At 25.6% G+C, this 18,453-nt stretch overlaps 1 long non-coding RNA gene across 1 annotated transcript; it reads left to right on the plus strand.

Annotated features, from left to right (window-relative positions):
- The first annotated feature begins 1,430 nt into the window (after window positions 1-1,430).
- Window positions 1,431-10,953, plus strand: LOC136086616 (uncharacterized). The gene is made up of 4 exons (XR_010641472.1): window positions 1,431-1,481; window positions 6,222-6,448; window positions 6,739-6,868; window positions 10,734-10,953. It is a non-coding gene; the product is annotated as an uncharacterized LOC136086616 (long non-coding RNA).
- Window positions 10,954-18,453: the final 7,500 nt, after the last annotated feature.

Genomic DNA, 18,453 nt, shown 5'->3' on the forward strand with positions numbered 1-18,453 from the left:
GAACTGCTGGCTTTTGTTCTGCGCACACTTTGCATTTCCACCTGTTATTTTCAGTCAAAAAATATTCTTTTACTCGTGTGTTTTGCATTTTTCTCTACATTAAGCCTAAATCATCTTAATCAATCTCTCAGAAAAAAAGGTTAACTAAAAAAAATTTCATGGTCTAAAGACGCTTTTCAAAAAAAACTTTATCATACCGGTAAAGCGCGAGATTTTTACTGTCACCTTATTTTTACTAAGTCAAAATCCCATACAAAATTTTTACTGTATTTTTATGTACAAATTTATTTTGCAACCACGTATTTTAATACTTTTAAACGTTGCATCGTGTGGGGAAATCTATAGCGTAAATAATTAGTAAGAAAGCAACAAGGTAAACAGTTTATATATTTATAGTTGTTTAAAATAATTGCATTGAGTTTCGAATTGTGTGATACTGTGATAGTAGTGCGATACTAGTTTAGTTTAAATGTACTTTTGTATGGTGCAGTTTTAAAAAAGTTCAAAATTTTTAAATAATTTTTTTTTTAATTTTTGTTCAGAGAAAAGTTATTTGGTGTAAAGAAGAGCAACACCACATAATTAAGTTTTTGAATGATGCTAATGATATTTCCAATGAGGCAAATGCACTATCTAACCGCTTGGGCATCAATTCAACCACAGAAAATATACAAATTTTTTTGGTAAAGAAAAATGAATTACATTGCCATTTTTGTTTCAGAATGTAATAACTTTCAAAACGCTGAAAAAAAGAACCTTCGAGTGAAAACGTTGTTACAAATCGTTTCAGTTCCAAAAGTTACCCTGCAAACATTTCAGCGTTCAATCAACGTTGAAAACCGGTCGCAGCGTAGAAAAAGCGTTGCAGTCACAAAAACAACGCGCTTTCAATGTTGAATCAATGTTTGTTTTTGTATACTAAATCGCGGTTAATTTAAACGTTGAATAAGCGTTGAAATTGTAACGTAATTTAGCTTCTCAAAAAAAGACGTTTATTCAACGTGGAATCAACTTACGCAAAAAACCACTTTAAAGACGATTCGAAATCTATGCTTCATCAACGTTAAAAATAAACCGCTTTTTTAACGTCACATTTTCAACGTTGAATAAGCGTATAAATATCAACTTATATTATCTTCTCAAAAAATCGCGTTTATTCAACGTTGAATAAAAGTACGCAAATAATCACTGTAAAAACGTCGCAAAGTTGAAGGTTTATCAACGTTAGACATTAGCTGCTTTTTCAACGTATTTAAGCTATTTATGAAACAACGCTTATTCAACGTTACATATACCAACGTTGAAAATGTGGTAGTTAAAAAACGTTGAAAAAGTGTTATTATGCCAACGTTAATTAAACGTTGTTTTGACAACGTTGAGAAAGTGACACATTGAAAATTATTGTCCCATTAACTAGCCATTACAAAATTAATTTGCCGTAAAGAAAAGGCAATGAAAACTTAATAGAATGCATGCAGATGGTATAAAAAATATTTTGATAAAGTTATGTTTTATAACTTCTTTTTATTGCGGCTAATTTAAAACTTTTAGATTTTGCATCAAATTGTATATAACATACATAAATTTCAGAGTATATTCGGTTTATTCAGGTTATTTTTGTTGATGATATATTTATTTAAAATGACCATTTTAATAAATTGCAAGGTTGTATTAAATATGTTATTTCTAAGTTAGAAATAGCACTTACTTTTTATAAGATTCAGATGTTTTAAGTAATATCAAAATTAATAAAACATATTAAGTCAGACTAAATTTAGTCTGTTAACAGACTAATTTTTTTATTTATTTGAAAAACTTTAAACACCTTACCCTAATTATCAAGCAAATACTTCAGTATAAAATCTACGACCAATAATGAAAGTATGCGTTATTAAATTTTTTTTTTATATAATAACACGTTTCGATAAGAAACTTTATTTCCATTTTTATGAAAAACTTCTAATTTTAATAGGAAAAGTATTAATTCCTAATTATAGAGTTGGTGTTGTATATTTAATTCTAACATTTATACTTTATCATATATTTTTATTTATTTTAATAATATGTATTTATGCATGTATATATGGGTAAATTTATGAATATATATAGAAGAAATATATACATTTTATATATGTATTTATAATGTTTATATTTCTAGTCCTAATTTTAGAGTTGGTGTTGTATATATAATTCTAACATTTATTATTTATCACATACCTTTGATATGTATTTTATTTATTTTAATATTATGTATTAATGCATTAATTATGAATATATATATATATATATATATATATATATATACATATATATATATAAATATATATATATATATATATATATATATATATATATATATATATATATATATATATAGATATAGATATATATATATATATAGATATATATATATATATATATATATATATATATATATATATATATATATATATATATATATATATATATATATATATATATATCAGAATATATACATTTTATATATACACACACACACATATATATATATATATATATATATATATATATATATATAAATATATATATATATAAATATATATATATATATAATATATATCTATATATATATATATATAATATAATATAATATATATATATATATATATATATATATATATATATATATATATATATATATATATATATATATTAATAATCTTAATAATAATAATAATAATCTAATATTAATAATATATATATACATATATATATATATATATATATATATATATATATATATATATATATATATATATATATATATATATATATATATATATATATATATATATATATATATATATATGTATATATATATATATATATGTTAATAGTATATATATATTAATAATCAAACTTTTTATATATTAATACTGATCTATTTTGTAAAAAATTTACTTAATATTGATCACTCTCCAACGAACAAGAGACTTTGTCTCAATACTTGGTACAATAAAACAACACCAATTAGCTCCATACGTCGAGCACTCTTCTCAAGTCGTCTACGCAATGAAAAAAACTAACTTGAATTATTCAATCAAGAACATTCCGATTTCATCAATAAAGAAATACAGAATAAAATTACTTGATAAAACCGAAGCATTAATTAAAAGAATGAGATGGAAAGCTTTCTTCTTTCTTAATAAAGATCAAAAAAGTAAGGAAAATAATTTTTATAACATTTATGACATAAAATCATCGAATTATCCCAAACAAGTTTCTGATATGTCTACATTTGAAAACGACCTGAAAGATCTTATAAAAAACATTAAATTTCGTAAAGTATACAATAGTTTCCAAAACAAGTTAAAAGATGACATATCTACCATACGCAATAGTAAACTTACATATACTTTTTCCGATAAAACATCCAACTTATATAATATATCTAAAGAAAATTATACCCATTTGCTTACAAATTCTATCACCTCAACCTGCAAAAAATCGAATACAAAAATAAAAAATCAAGTAAATAAAGAAAGTAAACGGATTTTAAAAAATCACGACGCTTTCAATAAACTCGACATTATTAGTTCTTCAAATTGTTTTATAAAATTAAAAGATCATAAAGAAAACTTTACAAACAATCCAACTGTCCGTTTATTAAACCCCGCCAAAAATGAAATCGGAAGAATTAGTAAAGTTATACTTTCCAATATAAACTCTGAACTTGCAAAGAAACTTCATCTTAATCAGTGGAAAAAAACCCAAGATACCACAAACTGGTTTAATTGCATCAGTGATAAACGCCTTTATTAATTCCTTATTTTTGATATTGTTGATTTTTACCCTTCGATCACAGAAAAACTCTTTATAACGCTATTCATTTTGCCGAGCAGCATCTAAACATTGACCCTAACCAAAAAACTTTGATCTATCACGCAAGAAAATTATTATTATTTAATGATGATCAAGTTTGGATAAAAAAATCAATCGGTTTATTCGATGTTTCAATGGGAGCATGTGACGGTGCTGAAGTTTGTGAACTTGTGGAAATATATCTTTTGTTTCAAATTGCACAATTTTATAATAAAAATAATTTCGGATTATACCGCGATGATGGTTTAGCAATTTTTAAAAAAATGAGTGGCCCCCAAATGGAAAAAATCAAAAAACATTTTGTTGAAATATTTAAAAAAAATGAACTCATTATATCAATACAGTGCAATAAGAAAATTATAAATTACCTTGACGTCACATTTAATCTTAATGATTATACTTTCCAACCATATTCTAAGCCCGGAAATTCTTTAAACTATATTCATGCTGATTCGAACCACCCGCCTAATATTTTAAAGCAGCTTCCGCATTCAGTTGAGTTAAAATTGTCTGCAAATTCGTCAAGTGAAGAAACTTTCCAAAGATCTACTCCTATGAACAATGACGCGCTATTAAGATCCGGTTTTAATCACAAACTTTCATATCACCCTAATTTAAATTTACCTCATACCAAAAACCGTAAAAGCAACATCATATGGTTCAACCCTCCGTTCAGCAAAAATGTTAGCACTAATATAGGAAAAAGCTTTTTAACCTTGATCAACAAACACTTCCCAATAAATCACAGACTACACAAAATTTTTAACAGAAACACAATAAAAATAAGCTATAGCTGTATGCCGAATATGAAGTCTTTTTTAAACGCACACAATCAACAAATTACGAACAACAAAAAAATTCCACCTCATACCAACTGCAATTGCCTTAATAAAAATACCTGCCCTTTATCAAACCAATGCTTAACAAAAAACATTATATACCACGCCAATATAAGTTCCAACAATCGTACTAACACTCCTGTCAACAAATCCTACATCGGTATAAGTGAAACACCATTTTTATTAGATATGCCAATCATATAAAATAATTTAACATTCTAAAGTACAAAAACGACTCCGAATTGTCAAAAGAATTATGGAAATTAAAAGATGCTAACTTAAGCCCAGTTGTTAAATGGAAAATAATTAGACAATGCAATGCTTACAACCCAACCACGAAGTCCTGCAAATTATGCACAAACGAAAAATATGAAATTCTATTTTCCAAAAATAAAAATCTACTAAACAAAAAACGCGAAATGCTATCGAAGTGCAGGCATCAAAACAAATTTCTTCTCGCCCTATTCGACACGGGTGATTGATCAGTTTTCTAATTAATTAAATATTGATTGTTTGTTTTGACGTCAAAACTCATTCCGCTGCTTTGTTATGTTTTTTCTGTCAATTTCTGTATTTTGTGTTTTTTAACGGTTTTTTCTTAATTTAAAAAATAAAATATGGCTAATGATTGCCGAATGGCATGAAACTTTAAGTTCCATCACAAAGTTGTATTTTTCAAATAATCAAACTTTTTATATATATTTATATATATATATATATATATATATATATATATATATATATATATATATATATATATATATATATATATATATATATATATATATATATATATATATATATATATATATATATATGTAAATATATACATATATATACATACATTATATATAAATATATATATATATATATATATATATATATATATATATACTATATATATATATATATATATATATATATATATGTATATATATATATATGTATTTATATATATATGTATTTATATATATATATGCATATAAATATGTGTGTATATGTATATATATATAAATATATATATATTTATATATATATATATATATACATATGTGTATATATATATATATATATATGTATATATATACATATATATATACATATAAACATATATATTTGTTTATAAATGTATATACATATATATACATATATTATATATATATATATATATGTATATATATGTGTATATGTATATATATATATATATATATATATATATATATATATATATATATATATATATGTATATATACATATATATATATACATATAAACATATATATTTGTTTATAATGCATATTTATATATATATATTTATATATATTATATAATATATATATTTATATATATATATACATATATATATAAATATATGTATATATATATATATATATATATATATATATATATATATCTTTATATATATATAAACATATATGTATATATAAATGAATATATATATAATTATATATATTTATATATATATATATGTATATAAAACAAATGATGTCTTTTTTTTAGATGATCTATTACAATGACTTCACAATCTTGGGCTTAAGTTGTTTATTTTAAAAACAGATTGAAGCAGAGGCAGTTGCTCTATGTTGTTGGGTAGAAGATGGTTGGGTATTTTTGTCAACTGGTGTTCATGCAATGAAAGCTGCCTAAAATTGTTTTCTAATTAGTTATTCATGGAACAAGCTTAGAGTTAAAAGAATTAAAGTTACTGGAGATCATTAAATTTTACAGTACTCATTGCTATTTTATTTGTTTTATATGAGTAAAAAAACTGTTATAGTTTTATTATAATGGTGAAGTACTATATCAAATAAACATCTAATAAATCTTATTTTAATTTTGAAATAAGTAAAATTTATAATCTGTTTATTGTATTGAATGTTAGTGAATGATTGTGTTTCTCTTTGCATTTAACTTTTTATATGGTAAAGAATAAATAAAACTTAATAATAACTATTAGTCATATCTGATTTTAATAATACTGTTTAAATTTTTTTGACATGTGATAATTTGATTTTAGGTGTAAGTTTATTTAGTTAAGTTCTGGTGGATCAAAGAGAGAGGAATGATATGGTTTTAACTGGTTTTTATCTTATGAACAAAGTACATCATATGATTTAAATTGATGGTTTATAGTTACAACTATTCAAGTAAGTTTAATTTAGTTAATTTATTTACGGAATTGTGACTATTTTTAATTGTAATATTTACTTCCATAAAATGTATATATCTATATTTATATATATATATATATATATATATATATATATATATATATATATATATATATATATATATATATATATATATATATATATATATATATATATATATATATGTATAGATCTATAGTTTGTTGTCTTTGGGAAGAGCAGAAGGAAAAAAGTGATTCTTACACCAACACATACGTCACTTTTAATTACTTTTGACTTTCATCCAACATTTTCGTGTTGGACGAAAATCAAAACCATTAATTTAATTACAAATTAATTGTTATATAAAAAAAACACAAAAATGCAAAATTAATTGACAAGAATGTTTTTAAAAAAATTTTGAATGTTTTTTTTTTATTTTTTTTAATAAAATGTTTTTATTTTTATTTATTTTAATAAAATGTTTTTATTATTTTTTTTTTACTGTAAATCATGCGCGGAGTGTTGCTACATCGACTATCTCTTAGCCTGACTCGCAAGGGAGTGCTGCTACATCGACTGACAAATAGCCTGACTCGCAAGGGAGTGCTGCTACATCGACTGACAAATAGCCTGACACGCAAGGGAGTGCTGCTACATCGACTGAGGGTTTCGTTGGGGACATATAGATATATATATGTATATATACATACATATATATATATCTTTATATATATATATATGTATGTATATATATATATATGTATATATATATGTATACATACATATATATGTATATATATATATATATACATATATATATATATATTTATATATATAAATATATATATATATATATTTGTGTATACATATATATATACATATATACATATATATACATATATACATATATATATATATATATATATATATATATATATATATATATATGTATATACATATATATATATATACGTATATACATATATATATACGTATATACATATATATATACGTATATACATATAAACATATATATATATATATATATATATATATATATATATATATATTTATATATATATATATATATATATATATTTGTGTATACATATATATATATACATATATACATATATACATATATATATATATATATATATATATATATATATATATATATATATATATATATATATATGTATATACATATATATATATATACGTATATACAAATATATATACTTATATACATATAAACATATATATATATATATACATATATATATATATATATATATATATATATATATATATATATATTATTTATATATATATATATATATATATATATATATATATATATATATATATATATATATATATGTATATATATATGTATATACATGTACAGCATTAACATTATTGATAAATTCAGAACTCTAACAATAAAAACAAAATTATTTATGTTGGAATCTACATAACTGCAAAAATTTTATGTTTTTTTAAAATTTGATTGTAAACAAGAAAAAAAATATTTATAAATTTTTAAAAATCATTGTAAAAGTAACTCTATTAAATAAAATGAGCTATCTTACAAATTTTTTAGATTTTAAAATTGCCCATATATATTTTTAACTGGATTAAGGTCAGGACTTTGTGGCTGCCATTTAAGGATGTTAGCTTTACATTTTTTTGAGGAAGTGTTGTGCTGCTTTGCATGTGTGTTTAGGGTTGTTGTCATGGCAAAAAAAAAATTTGCGACCAATTCTTAAACGGATTGACATGAATTTTTCGAGAGCCAATCAACATACAACTTTCCTGTCATTATACATTCAACATTCACCAGTCGTCCCATACTACTTGAATCAAAACATCTCCTAGCCATAGGCGAGCCACCTCCATGCTAGACTGTTTTTGTAAGATTTCTAATTAAGAGTGCATCACAAGGTCTGCGCCAAACTCTTTGTCGTTTTTTAAGTATTTGACATTTATTCTTATCAGACCATAACACTAAGTTCCAAAATGCCTCACACTTGTTAATACGCAGTTTTGCAAATGCTAAAATTTTGTTTTTGGTAATTTTCTGAAGAAGGTTTATTTAAACCACCTAAATTTTTAAACCACATAAATTAAGTCTTTTCTGTACAGTTCGACATGAAATTTTAAATAAGGATTTTCAACAATCTGTTTTGAGGTTATTGTCGAATTCTTTTTTCTATCAGTGCAATTAAATTATACCCATCTTCCTAACACCACTTACTGATATTTGATATTTTTCATCACATTGTATGTAGATTAGGCCCTTTTTTCGATCACAAGTGACCTGAGATCTGATGTCCAATGAATAATTTTGATTATAAACCATTATTATTATTTTCACTTTTTCGAAAAATAAATCTAAAAAAATATAGTTTAAAATATTTATTGTTAATAACTTTAACAAAATATTTTTGATATTAATACTTTTATGTAAATAGTTATTGACAAAGCATTATATTTCATAATAAAAAGGTAGATGTTTCTTACTTTTGTCACATTTATTTTTGACAGAAAAACTATAAGTTAGCAACGTTCATTTAATAGAGTTACTTTTGCATTGAGTTAAAAAGAGTTATAAACGTTTTTTTTTTTCTCTGGAATCAACATAAAAAAAAAACATAAAAATTTTGCAGTTATATAAATTCTGACGTAAATAACTTTGTTTTTACTGTTTGAGTTTCGATTTTATCATTAATGCTACTTAATTTTGCCTGTGACTATATATATATATATATATATATATATATATATATATATATATATATATATATATATATATATATATATATATATATATATATATATAAATATATATATATATATATATATATATATATATATATATATATATATATATATATATATATATACAGTAAACTCCCGGTTATTCGAACCTCTAAGGGGTATAAGAATTAATTTGAATAACCTAAAACTCGAATAACTGAATATGCTTCTTAAAATGACCTACTTTAAGTTTCTTTTAATTTTTATTAAAAGTAGAAAGTACATAAGAAAAAGACCCTTGGAATTTGGTGCTGCTTCAATTTTATTCTTGTAAAATAATAAATATTTTACAATTCATTGAAAATATAGTCCATTTTTTATTTATTTTTTGTTCCTGTAATGTGTTTTTTTATCTTCGAGGGGAGCAAAAATTGTTTCGAATAACCGAAATTTCGAACAATTGCAGGTTCGAATAACTGCATTTCTGCATAACAGCATTTGCAAAAGTTTGTTAAAGAAAATTCACAGGAAATGAAAATTGCTTCGAATAAGCAGAAATTTTTAATAAGTGCCATTTTAAATAACCGGGAGTTTACTGTATAATGAATAAATAAATATGTATACATATGTATATATATATTTATATATATATATATATATATATATATATATATATGTATATATATATATATATATATATATATATATATATATATAATTTATATATATATATATATATGTAAGTTATTTATCTATATATTTTATATATATTAATAATAATCCATTTATTTTACCATAAAATATGAAAATTTACAATATTATTTATAAACTCCCATTAATAAGGTTAGGTGTCACTCATATAGTTAAAAACTAGTCAATGGAGTGACACCTGAACCTATAATTATAAATTATAAACATAAATAAGTTATATATATGTGTATATATATATATATATATTATATATATATATATATATATATATATATATATATATATATATATATATATATATTGTTACTTTTTAAATTTAATAATAATTATACTAATTTAATAATATTCTTTTTTTTTACATTTGCTTTCAGACTACTAATGGTATAAGTTTTGTTTTTTGATTTAGATTCTGTATCTCAATGATACCTGGCCTATCGATACGATATCCTGTTAATTGTTTTTTTATATATTGCATAAATATATATGCAAACACTCACACACATAAGTTTTAAAGAAAATATTTATTTTTTTATATATACATATATCTATAAATTGTATATTTTAAGCTTTTTTATATTTATCATTTTATACTACTGTTTGTATTAAAAATTGATTTTAGAAATATTGCGAGGGCAGAGTTCAAATTACAATTTAGTTTTATTTGCCAATTCAATATATATTATAGCCACGTTTAATTACGTTTAATAATACTTTGCGATATTTTATACAGCGCATTTAAGCGTTGGTTCAACGTTATATTTAAACCTTTACTCGACGTCTTTGAGTCACGTTAAATCGACGTTTTACTAACAACGTTACAAATCCTTGCAAAATAGACTGCTTTAACAGCGTTTATGCAACGCTTTTTAAGTAACGTTTTTTCAACGTTAAGTTGCGATGTTTATACAACGCTTTTTATGTAACGCACTTTCAACGTTTAGTTGCGACGCTTTTGTAACGTCATTTAGTAACGTTTTTCAACGTTACGCAATAACATTTAATCAACGTCTGTTAAACAATGTTACATATCTTTGCAAAATCGATTACTTTGTCAACGTTTCCGCAACATCTTTTGCGACCGGTTTTCAACGTTGAATCAACGTTGTCATGTTTGCTGGGTAACATAAAGCAAGTTATGATTGATTTGACTCGATTGCCATAAGTAATATGTTGTTTTTAAAAATTTTGAATTTTTTTAAGTTAAAAACTGCACCATATAACAAAAGTGCAGGCCAAATTAAGCTAGTATCACACAATTGGTAACGTAAAATGAATATAAGTAGTATAAACAGCTATAAATATATATTATTATTATTTATGAATAGTTATTATTAGTTATGAATAATTATGAATTTGTTTTTCTTCAAAATTCGATTTATCAACACCATTTACTAATTGCTGTTTTTGGATTATATTTTTATTTAAAAAAATACAAACGTCAACTAATTCAGTATGCGGCGTTAAATTTTTAATAATACAATGCATTTAAAAATCTAAAAGAGAAAATTTTAAAGTTATTCGTAAAAAATGGAATCGTTTCTTTATTGCTTTTCAAGAAACCACAATCTTTAAAGCGGTTAAAAGTTATGACAAAGTACAACGCGGTCGCAAAATACATGTTGCCGCTAAATGCACGTTAGCCGCAAAATATATGTTTCCCGCAAAATATTCTAACTAGGGGATAAATACCTGATAATGACCGTAAATGTTTTATGGGATTTTTACTGGGGAGTTAAAAAAACGTAGTAGTAAAACTGTTATAGCAAACTAGAAATTTCAATAATTAAAAATATCTCCTTAGTAAAACATTTAATTCGACGAATGCGCATTTTCCATTTTCAAAAAAAAAAAAAAATTAACTTTCATAAAAATTTTGGTATTGGAAAAAATTCACTTCAAGCCGATACTATTTCTAAAATTTTTAATGAGCGTTTACGAATATTGGGTTAGTCAAGAATTTTTAACAATATCTAATGAGTAAAATTAGGAATTTAATGTTATGGTTGAAAAGTGACAGTTTTTATTCAACTGATGAGCGACGTGTTCAAAAGATCAAACTTTGATCCCATCAAAAACTGACAATTTATTTTCTATTAATTTTCGTGGAAAAGAATTTTTAGCCAATGGCATGGACATAAAATTTTCAACTTTTAACTCTTGATTTGAATATAAAACTTCAAATTTTGTTGATAGGTATAAAGAAAAACCACTCTGAAAAAATCATCATTTTTTAAAATAATCAGTTTGGCAATAAACTTCTTATAAAACGCAATTTTGATGTCAATTTTTCAATATTTGAATCCAAATACTCTTTAAATTGCTTGTTAATTTAAAAACAAACTTTTATAAATTAACAAGCAATTAAAAGATTGAATTTTTTTTTAATGAAAATTTTGCCCCTTTAACTTCAACTTCAGGCGGCGGGAAGCAAAAATTTCACCTCCAGTTTAACGGCTGCAGCCAACTGGGAGTCAGAAACCACTGGGGGTGGCCTCAAAATCAACTTGCCCCCAAAACATCTATTGACAATGACCGATTTTGCCTCCCGATTGGCGGTGGCCTCCAAAACATTCTGCCTCTATATAAAAGTTCTGGCGGCAGCAGTAAATTGGGAGGCCGAAGCCATTGGAGGCGGTCTCCAAATCATCTTGCTTCCAAAAAATGTTCTTACGACAGCCGCCAGTGACTTCCGCCTCCCGATTGGAGGCAACCTCCAAAACATTCTGCCTCTATAAAAAAGTTCTAGCGGCAGCAGCCTATAGGAAGGCAAGAGCCACTGGAGGCGGAATCCAAATTGTCTTGCCTTCAAAATAACTTATGGCAACTGCCGTCATTGGTTTCTGCCTCCCGATTGGCGGAAGCCTCCAAATAATTCTGCCTCAATAAAAAAGTTCTGGCGGGCGCAGCCAATTGAAAGCCAGAAGCCACTGGAGACGGCCTCCAAATCATCTTGCCTCCAAAATATCTTCTAACGGCGGCCGTCAGTGGCTTCCGGCTCCCAATTGGCGGTAGCCTCAAAAATATTCTGCCGTCAAATAAAGCTTCTGGTTGCGGCCGCCAAACGAAAGGCGGAAGCCACTGTAGGCAATTTCCAAATCATTTTGCCTCCAAAGTATCTTCTGACAGCGGCCCCCAGTGGCTTTCGCCTCCCGATCGGCGGTGGCATCCAAAAATATCTGCCTCTAAAAAAAAGTTCTAACGGCGGCCTCCAATTGAGAGGCGGAAGCATCTGGAGGTGGAAGCCAGAACATTCTGCAGGCAAAAAAAGTTTTGGGAAGCGGCCGTCAATAGCTGCGGAAGAAACGTGGAGGCGAGAAGATTTCTGCCGTTTACTAATCTCTGCTCAAAATAATATTAAATAATAGTAATTAAAATTTATACGTCATTAAAATGTATTCATTAGATAACCAAAAATAGCTGCTAAAATTAATCATAAAAACAAGAACAACAAAATTTAAGTGCTCGGTGTCGTTAAGGAGATTTTTAAACTAACTCATTTATTTAGGATTAACATCATTTTGTCAGCGCATTATATCCAAACAAGAGCTTTAGATATAATTTTTTTTTTGCATTAGGTTTTTATAATAATAAAAGAAAAATTTTTTTTATATACATATATAGTTTTCAAAACTTTTTCACAACCCCTAACAGTGAACTTAAAGAACATCAGTTTGAGTCTTTAGATTTTATAAGTCAATTTTCCTAAACAGCGTTAACTTGATTTTAATTTTTTGAAAAAGTGCGTAAACCGACTATAGGTCCTAGTTCTAATCTGTTATAGTTATCGAAATGCATTTTTTCCGTCAGTTGTCGCCGAAAATTTAAGATTTCTGAGTAAAAAAGTACTGGTTATTATAAAAACTGCCACTCAACAATTATTAGAGATCATATTATTAAACCATCATGTTTATTTCACCTAAAAAACATATTTATTTTAAATCTTGTTTAAATCTGTGCCACAACATATTTCCATTAAACTTTCACGTCTCTGAATTATGACAAGACGAAAAAAAACGATATGATAGAATTTTTTAAATTTTGCTAAAACATAAAATAAAATTTTTTGTGGCAAAAAAACCCAAATTTTTTTTTTTTAAATTCCCAGATTTGAATAAGATTTAAAAAAGGAATGTTTTTTATCTGAAATAAACATGGTGGTTTAATAATATGATCTCTAATAATTTTTTGGTGGCAATTTTTTATAATTAACAGTACTTTCTTACAAATACACAGTGTGGTGTAGTTAAGGCGATTCTAAATATTAACGGCGTCTATAATATTTTGCTGACCACAACTTGTGGTCAGCAAAATATTATATAGACGTCGTCAAAGTTTAGAATCGCCTTAACTATAGTTAAGGTGTGGTGTAGTACTACACCACACTCTGTATTTGGGGGAGGGGAGTTTCGCGGTAAATTTCTTTACATCAACTTATTTGAATTCCAAATAAATAAATCGCTGAATTTTATTTAAATAAAAGTTTCATAAAAAAACCTTTTAAAATTTACCGTTATAAACGTTCTTTTTTTTATATATTTAAGAAATCAAGCGAATGGGCAAGTAAAAGAAAGTTTTTTACTTTATGAGTTCTATTTTCTCAATATAGTATCAAAAGTTTCGAAGGTTTCAGATTAATAAAAGCGAGAAAAGGTTATAAACATAAAAAAAGAAGTTTAAAAAATTTTATTCGCAACCTAATGGAATTCCGTTCTATTACGCGTACAAAGAAAATACTCTTTTAAAGTTTGTTCTCTAATGTAGATAATGTTTTATACGTGACGTGATATATGTGATATGTACAGTGTTGGCCATTAAATTAGGATTTTTTGACAAAAAAGTTACATATTACATTTATTTTCATATATAAATGCACCAAAATGAAATACTGATAATGAAATAGTTAGTGAGTGCATCCTAAATCACATAATAAACCAGTTTAAAAAAAATTTATATTTTGTTTGTCCTCCTCTGGCATCTATGAGCGTTTTTACTCGTCTTGACATTCCACGAATTAATTGATCTGCAAGTTTCTTGAAACGATCATCATCATGATGATCGTTTAACTATAATCTATCAGTTGAAACTGTTATATTTACTTCCCTTTTTAACCCTCTCCACAGTTCCTCAATGGGGTTAACATCTGGGCTGTTTCCTGGCCTATTTAATGCTGGGACTTTCCTTTCGTGAAGAAGTTTAGTGATGGATTTGGCCATTCGACAATGTGCACCGTGATGGCTATATATTCAATTGCCATCTGGATACCATTCATTTAAATGTGTGAATAACTTTCTCTCTAATAAGTTTTTGTTTTTTTCCTGGTTCATTATACCATCTACAATGTGAAGTCGCCCTGTCCCATGAAGAGATATCACGCTCCAGACCATAATCTTCTGTGGGTGTTTAACAGTTCCTTGAATACAGTTTGGATGATATGCTTCTGTTGATCTTCTCCTAACATACTGTGTCCTTTCTCCCAAAACTTTTAGCACTGTCTTATCTGAGAAGCAGGCCTAAACATAGACAATACAAAGATTCTTTTAATGGAACACCACAATTTCATAACAATCAATAAATTAATTATTATCAATAATAAACAGAATGTCGAGGTTGCTCACATTAATGCAATTATTAAATTTAAAACAAAAAGCAAAAAGTTTATTCTAATAAGTAATAATAACCAGCAAACAAGGACAATAATTACTAAAACAAATATATATTATTATTAAATAAATACCTTTATCCAATCATCTTCAGTCCAGTTCTGGTAATCCTTCGCCCAAGCTTGTTGCTTCTTGCACATTGCCGGTGTACCCTTTGGTTTTTTCTGTGGCCTGTATGCCTTGTATCCATGTTCCACTAGGCGTCTTCTCATAGTTGTACTACTGACTTCAACTCCAGCTTTCCTCCATTCACTGAATAAAGCAGAAGATGATTTACGCCTGTTTTCACGACAAAGCTTTATCAGTTCTTGATCACTACGGGGTGTTAATTTGCGTGGTCTGGCACAGTTACTACTCTAATTTTCAGTAATATTGCCACCAGTAAACAAATTTTTTTTTAATTCTGCCTACAGTCTGATGGAAAAAAATAGGTCATTCAGCAATATCCTATTTGTAAAAGACAAATGTTGCAACAAGGTAGCGACATCACGACGGTTTGCGGGACTAATGTCCGAGCATTTACCCATTATAAGTTTATAAAAATTTGCAGATATATTATAGTAATATCAAATTATAAACTTCCCTGAAATCCAGTCAGTATATTATTTATTACTATTTTGACTATTCACTAAAAGTTTTATTCTGTTGCATACTGTTTAACGTAACACCATCACAACTTCAATATGAACTTAATCACCTCGCGACTTCTCAACTGACATACAACGATAAAACTAACTTAAAATTTTTAACATTAATTAATGTTTTTCAAAAGTTTGTTTATTATTAAATTACCATGGTTCCAGAACACTAACACGGCATTTGTTGTGTTATTTTTAACTCAAAATCAAGAAAAAGTGAAATTTTTATGAATGTCCTAATTTAATGGCCAACACTGTAGGTGAAAAATTACAAAATATTCCTCGAACTTATATTAACAAAAAGTTTTTCAAGATTTTGGAGCTTCTAGTACTATTAGTAAACAAATTTATTGTATAAAAAACATTTATGTAACAAAAGGGTTTGCGTCAATTATTATAAAAACTTATTTCTGTGTAATTTTACGTTATTTTATAACAACGTGTTACAAAGAAAGTCAGAAGTCAAAGCATAATTTTTACGTCCGAGGTTGCAGGCTCCAAAAACATAATCAAACTAATTTCATAGTAAATAATCAGTAGTGCAGTTTATCCCAAACGTTTTAAAAATAACTAAAAAGTAACATCATTTTTAGTAAGCATCAGAGTTTTGTTTTTCCTTTAACAACAAAGAAAGTAAAAACTTTTAAATCTAAACGGATTTTATTCTGTAAAGTTAGATAATAAAATCAGTTTAGGTAAAAATGCTTTTATTTTATTTATTATTAAAGGAAAAACAAAACTCTAATAAAAATAAAACTTTTTATGCCTTTAACTGCTAAACGCACAAAAAATTCTGTTTTTTTCACTCTAGAAAATTCGATTTACCTTTAAGATACGTGTAGAAACTTGTACTTTATTTTCCATTATTCGTTATAAAAAAAAACATGAAAATTTTCTAAAAAGTAGTCATCATGCTTACCTTTTAGAAAAAATTTCAATTCTTCATCCTAATCCAATTCCCCTCCTATTTTCACACAACCGGGGTATGTCCTTTATCTAATAATTTCGATAGCTTTGTATATTCAATAGCCGAATACTTACTACTAATTCAGTAATTAAAAGCTCTATACGAGAATAAATTTTTTATTTAAAAAACACTTTTATGTAAAGAGTTTTAAAAAAATATATAGAGTTAAAAAGACTATTCAAATTATTTTAAAGAAACTCTTACATGTATTTTCTACACGTGTTTTCTTGTCCACGTTAAGCAAGTTTTCAAACATGTTTTACATAAATCCACTTTAGGCGAATTTTTAAACATATTTTAGGTAAATCCACTTTAAGTTTACGGTCAAACATGTTTTAAATAAATCCACTTTAAACAAAGTTAAATATTATTTTAAAAAAAGGGAAGTTAAATACTAATTAAAAAAAAGCGGACACATATATAAAATAAACAAACAATTTCGACTAGAGATTCGCAAATTTAGTTTCTCTTACCACGTTGTTAATATTTGAAATCAGTTGCCATTCGATGTTGCTAGTACAGATAATATCAACATGTTTAAGAGAAAAACAAACTCAATCAATTTTGAAAAGATATGTCGACGTTGACTGCATATCTTATTGTTTAGTTGTATACAAATTATTTGTTAAATGTTGTACGCTGTTACATTCTTTATTTATTTTGGGGCATACTGTTAGTGTCAATCGATACAAACCTGCGTGTCCTTTAGAACATGTAATGTTTGTTCTAATAAATACAACCTTATCTAATCTAAAAGTTTTTAAACATGTATTAAATAAATTAAAAAAATCCACTGTAGGCTAAATTTTAATCATCTTTTAAAGAAATTTACTTGAGATGAAATTTTAAACACATTTTAAA

The sequence above is a fragment of the Hydra vulgaris genome, chromosome 10 (genome assembly GCF_038396675.1).
Source record: "Hydra vulgaris chromosome 10, alternate assembly HydraT2T_AEP".
In the NCBI taxonomy this organism is placed as follows: Eukaryota; Metazoa; Cnidaria; class Hydrozoa; order Anthoathecata; family Hydridae; genus Hydra; species Hydra vulgaris.